Source organism: Etheostoma spectabile, chromosome 4 (assembly GCF_008692095.1).
Source record: "Etheostoma spectabile isolate EspeVRDwgs_2016 chromosome 4, UIUC_Espe_1.0, whole genome shotgun sequence".
Lineage (NCBI taxonomy): Eukaryota > Metazoa > Chordata > Actinopteri > Perciformes > Percidae > Etheostoma > Etheostoma spectabile.
In genome coordinates, this window is record NC_045736.1 from 36,246,527 (window position 1) to 36,252,651 (window position 6,125).

The following is a 6,125-nucleotide window of genomic DNA, read 5'->3' on the forward strand; positions in this document are numbered from 1 at the left end:
TGCTTCTGCCTGCCTCCGTCTCCGCACCCCGCCCCAGCGTCTCCTCCTCGGCTCCTGGGTCCCGGCTTCCCCAAGTGTCCTCACCCCCGAGACTCCCCATCTTCCAGTCTCTTTGTCCCTGTCCCAGGTGTCTGCCTCCCTACTTCCCTTCACCCCTCACTTGAATCAACCAGTTTGCATTATTGAGCCTTGCGTTTGAGTCTGTTCTGTCACCCAGCGTAACAATAACGGGTCCTTTAACTCTTTTGGGAGAGCAGGGAAAGGTCTTCTAATTTTTTTTCATCCTTGGTTTACATTTTATTTCAGCTTTCTGGTGAGATTTAAGGTAAACATATAATGAAATTGAGACGTGAGACTCTTTTGACACTGAGCTGGTGTTTTTGTGATGCTGGGAGTATATTTTGACATTGAGCTGTTTTTGCCTGGCTGAAGGCTGTTCAGTCAACTGTTGTTGGTTTCTCAGTGTTGTTGAGAAATCGGTGACCTTGTGTAGATGTGCCCTAACCTGCGACACTCAAAGGAGGAGACCATAAAACAGCCGATTTCAGGCTTCTTTCTGATTAATTCTCAAGGCTCCGTGTTGTCTCTACTCTGACACTCGGGAATGTGCTCAAAATAAAAATAAATATCTCGGCATTTGGGAATCCTTTGGACCGTTTGTTTCAATCTGCAGTTTACTCCTTCATTCTCATCTTTCCACAGACTGTAGATTTATTTAATACCAAAATGATCAGCAACGTGCCATGTGTTAACCATTTTTAAATAATTTGTATCATCAAATTAATGAAATTGTGGCTTTAAGTAAATGAATTTGTCTCTTAAGTGACCATGTAACCACCACTGTAACCATCAAGAGTTTTACAACTTTGAAGCAGAGTTTGAACAACAAACTGGATTAAAGGACAATTCCGGCACAAAATGAACACATGAGGACCAATTGGTATGTATTCATGCTAATCGAATTGGACCAGTTTTACCGCAAACGCTAGTGTTAAATTATGATACAAACATTTTCTCTGATTATTATTAAAACTGTTTTCATAAGAATACCATGTTGTACTGATCACTCTAAACAAGATAGCCATGGAGCCATCATTTGTCCTTGTGAGAGGCCCAGGATGTTTCTGGGGGCAGAGCCGGTCGAGGAGATTCCCAGACCCAAAGAGATAAACTGACAACATCCACGTTGTTAGGACTTTGTATTAACATCCACTTTGTAAAAATAAGAAGATGTTGAGAGCTTCCAGTTGGGCATTTCTGTTCTATTCTGTAGTATAGAAACTGTCTCCTTGTATTCACATGTAAAAATGAACTTTAATATAAATTCAGTGGTCTCTGTCTATTCTTGATAAGGAAATTATTCGTAAAAGGAAATTGCTATGTTCATTATTTATCCATAATTTGTGCAATACTCTGCTGCTACTAGTTATTAATTGTTACTGTTCACCATTGCAACTCCTTGATTATGTAAATACTGCATCATAAAAATATATCCACACTCCTTATATTTCCCTTATTATTTTTCTAGTCTGATATTTATATACTTTATGCAACTGTAACACATAATTTCCCTTCGGGGATCAATAAAGTATTTCCGATTCTGATTCTATTTCCATACCACTAACAAGTCTCAAAATAGCACCTCGTTTCTACGGTAGCATAATAAAAGTCCCTACATGTAAACCGAGGCATTGAGAACTTTGTAAGTGTGCAGACAATTTATTAGAAAGATTTTAAAGAGTTTATTAAGACAGTACTGTTCGGTATGCAGGCAGGCGCCATCTAGGAAAAACAGTCATGACCAGTCGAACGCCGAACGCCGTGTAACCAGTAGCCAGTAACACAGCTCAAGCACGGCGTGTTGTAAGCTAATTAGGGGTATGTGCGAGCCTGGATCCCAGCCAAACTTAGCCCCGCCCACAACATTTGAGGTTGGGAAGTTTGGTCTGGACTTGATCTGTTGTGGAGTAATAATGCTCGAACTAGAGCTGTTCGTACCAATCAGGGCAGGGCTGATGAGGGACAGGTGACGGAAACAACCACGTCACCAAAGAGCCATTCGGTTGAGTTTGTTTACAAGAAAGGTGGCTGCCGCTGGAGAATTTATTCTAAGGATCCATCTCCATCGCATCCGTTATAGAAGATATCGACAGCGCATTCATTTTAAAATCCTCAACCGGCCCCTGGCTCAGCTCGACATGAGCCAGCCAATGGCGTCGCTGCGACTCAGCTGTTCAAGTGCACAGGCTGGTTTTAGAACGTAAGAGAGGTCTCCTGTTTCAACGGAGAAGGCAGCTGGTAAAGTCAGCTACAAACTCTACAAATAAAATGATCAATAATCCATTTTATTTTTATATTACAAACAGCTGTAAAAAATGGCAGAGTTTTAGACTGAGGCTCAACGACCGCCTGAAAGCCCGGTAACGTTGTATGGTGGAGAGAGAGCTAGAGAGAGACTGAAGAGAGGGAGCGCCCAGCGGCGTTAGAGCCTTGAATCAGAGAACTAAAACGTGTTTTCGCCGATTCGTCTCTAGACATGCAACTGTAGCAAGCATCTCATTATCACTAGCGTTATCCACATTCATATTTACATAGAACATGATATGTCCAGCTTCAATCTTGTCTAAAAGTTGGAAGTTAGGACCGAAGTGTAAAGAGTGGTTGCTATGGAAACGATACACTATCTCGTCTCATTGGTGTGGAGTAAATAGAAAGTTAAAGAAATGGACCAACAGCTGAGCGTTACTGACAACAACTGAGCTTGATGACCTAGCTGTGACGTCGGCAACCTGTCTGAAAGTTGTAAGTCTTCTGGTAGCTGTGCAAGAGAAATCTCAATCATTCCCAATCAGCTGAGACGGAGAGCGCAGGTATATGTAAGGAGATAACATAGGCACGTGCTAAATACTGCTAACTAAAATGCTAGTTAACATTTGTAATTAAACCTAAACAGCTGATGGAAGTCCTAACTGTCTACGAGCTTCTCCTGACAACACGGTGATTTGTTGACTATGTGAAGTAAGTTGCGTGGTCACGACACAATCATTAGCCTATTTTTACAAAAACATCTGCTACGGAGCCATAATGTGAGGTACAAGGTAATGGAGCCTTTTATACATTGTCGTGTTTCTTTAAAAATGAACAATGGACAAATGGAGTCTTTAAACGCTTTAGATGTAAAGTTATTCGCTCTCAAAGTGACATAAAAATGAATGGCGGTCAATGGAATGCTAACGGCGGGTGAGTGTTTCGTAGCATTAAAATGGCGCCATGGGAGCTACGCATAGAGAGGAGAGGCTTACCCCCTTGGTTGAGTTCTGTTGAGAGTTGAGTTTGATCTGATTGGTTGTAGGTCTATCCAATGAGTGCAGAGGTTTCCTGGTTCGGTGGGAACACGCCCCATAGCCCAATGGAGCAGTATCAGACTCAGTCTTATATCCGACTAGAATCTGAGTATGACAACGTCAGGCTAGTTATACGCTAAAACTGGTCCCATTCGATTAGCATGAAAACACATCCCAGAGAACGTTTGACTCTGTACCCTCATTTTGCGCCGGAATTATCCTTTAAATGTCTTCACTGATTTCACAGTGAAACAACCATTTTATACTATAACGTTGGTTTCAATGATGTCAAATAAAACACGTGTTCAAAGAGTAACCAAAACACTTAATTTACCCCTCGTAACCCATAGAATGACTTCAAATGCAAAAACTCACATGGAAATGACTAGTCCTGATCTGTAGCCTACCTGTAATTGAATTATATAAAGTCTGGGTAAAGCAAAATTTGTGATTTCTCTCTTCACACATTATACATGTTAGAAAAGACTTATTGAAAACAAGAAAACACGGTGAAGAACTCAATTGTGGAGATAAACTTATTGACCATTTCTGAGTCCACGATTTTTTTGGGCTACCTGAAATCATGGTTCAATGCCACTGGAGTCATCCTTAACACAACCCCGACTATAGAACAACAGTGTGGTTTGTGTGACACTCAACTACTACTACTGATAGCAAACTAAAAAAATAGAGCTGGGCAGCGGCCCGTGGCTGTGGCTCGGTCTTTGGCTCAGTGCCTTCAGAGAATACTGCTTAGTTTTTCACAATTTTGAAACCTAACATTTTGTACTTGGCGTTTTTTAATGTAAAAAATCAGATCGCAAGTAGACGCCAATTCGTAATTTGTGTAGTCAACTAAAAAACAGATTAAAACTTTACGGTTTAGGTTCAAAACCTAAAGAACATTCACATCCAAATTTGTTAAACTCACTCCTTCCACAGTCAGTACGGGGGGGGGGACGAGGATGAAAAATGAACATTAAGTCATTTTGGGGAATAAAGTAGTCTTCATCATCTTCTTGTGTCCCAAATCATAAATATTGATCAAAGTTGTGATGTTGAATCGTGACACAGCTGATTGAATCTTCATTTCCTGAAAACTGTGCATAGAAACTAAACCCAGCCATCTGCTCCCTGCCCACAGCTGTAGCTGTTGCCTAGCAACAAGAGACAGAACATTCTATCTAGGAAGCGCTGCAGACCGGAGAGGGAACGGTGGTAAATGCCAGATTGCATTTGTAGACTGACTATAACGAGCATAGCGCTCAACAGTTACCAGCCCCGGTTCCGGTAGTGTTTTTCCCCGCTCAATAACTCCATTGACGTCTCAGAAAATGTTCACATAAAGAGTTTTGAGCCTGGAACCAAGCCAACCAGCCCTGAGATGAATCGTGACCATAAAACATTAGATTCGGCGCAAAATAACATTTTAAAAACGGCAAAGAAAGCAAAGGTACAAGACTGTGTCATACACTATCATAGACTTCAATGGAAACAGCGAGTTCCACCAATCAGAGATGTCGCTGTTAGGCTTAGGAACGTGGGTAGTGTAGTATTTCTCCATAAGATCGCTCATAAAACATGTTTTTCTTAATACGTGGTTGATTTCACATGGACTTCTAGCTTCTAACTTTTCTTTCACAACCTCGGAGCTCGTTGTCAATCTACCTTGGATAGTTTAGACATTACGGCTGATTATCGATATCAGTATGGAAAAAATTAATGGGATTTTTACTTCCACAACCACACTTTTGAGCTCTACAGCAACACTCTCTACCATTACAAATCACCAATAAAGGCTTCTCAACCAAAAACAACCCTACTGGTAATGTTCCCGGATGCATTGTGATCCAAAAGTGGGGAGAAATTAACATCAGCAACCAAGTGAACAGGTTTTCCTGATGTTAACATGTAGCTACATGTAGCAGCATTAACCAAAAAACTACACATCCAAAAATGTTCCAACAGGGATGTAAAATTATTAAAGATACAATATGTAACACTGCTGCATTTATGTCTAAAAACGACCATACCTACTGTATGTTATATATTTTTATGAGTTGTGTTCTTACACTATCCCAAATGTTTCCACCAAATTTTAAACCCAGAGAAATCTGTTATTATTTTTTTTGACATGGGACGTTTCCTTCAGTCGCCTTTTTCATATAACCTTTCACCCTCTAGTTACTCGTAACATCCGTCAGAACGTGGTCAACCAGTTGATACATCTGTCACAGAAAGTAATACTCATAACCATAAAACTGCTTTCTTTTTGCCACACCGCATCATTTTGTGATTAATTAAATGCCACTTTGTAACACAGCAATACAACAGAGACCTTGTTTATTGATACATTTAACTATAGATTCAGCTTAACGTTACTTCAATGTAGTGCAGAGATGGGGACTCGAGTCGCACTTAAGTCGCACAAACAGCTGGCTTCGGACTAGACTGGGGACTTCACCCAAACGACCTCAGACTTAACTCAGACTCATGCTTCGAGACTCATCAACAACCTGTTGTCATGCAATTATCTAACTTCATTAATGTATTTCTATTTTCTTTTATTGGCGCAAATGCATGGACATATGACGAGCTGCATGTCCCATGCCTAATGCTGTGATGTGCAACGTGTTGCATGTGCGTGCACGCACTCACATGTAAAAAAAAAAAATGCATTGACGACGGCGACACCAAGTTTTTCTGGAGTTGTACCTTTTGTCATTAGTTTTGCTTTCAATAACTTGGTAAACATTGGCAATAAGCAAACAGCTACATGCA

At 40.7% G+C, this 6,125-nt stretch overlaps 1 protein-coding gene and 1 long non-coding RNA gene across 2 annotated transcripts in view; one reads left to right on the plus strand and one right to left on the minus strand.

Annotated features, from left to right (window-relative positions):
- stab1 (stabilin 1) overlaps positions 1–6,125 on the minus strand; it is a 122,935-nt gene that overhangs the window by 10,899 nt on the left and 105,911 nt on the right. The window lies entirely within an intron of this gene.
- Positions 5,560–6,125, plus strand: part of LOC116688703 (uncharacterized) — a 14,411-nt gene continuing 13,845 nt past the window's right edge. Inside the window, exon 1 of the long non-coding RNA XR_004331841.1 lies at positions 5,560–5,685. This is a non-coding gene — a long non-coding RNA (uncharacterized LOC116688703). The remainder of the gene's footprint in view (positions 5,686–6,125) is intronic.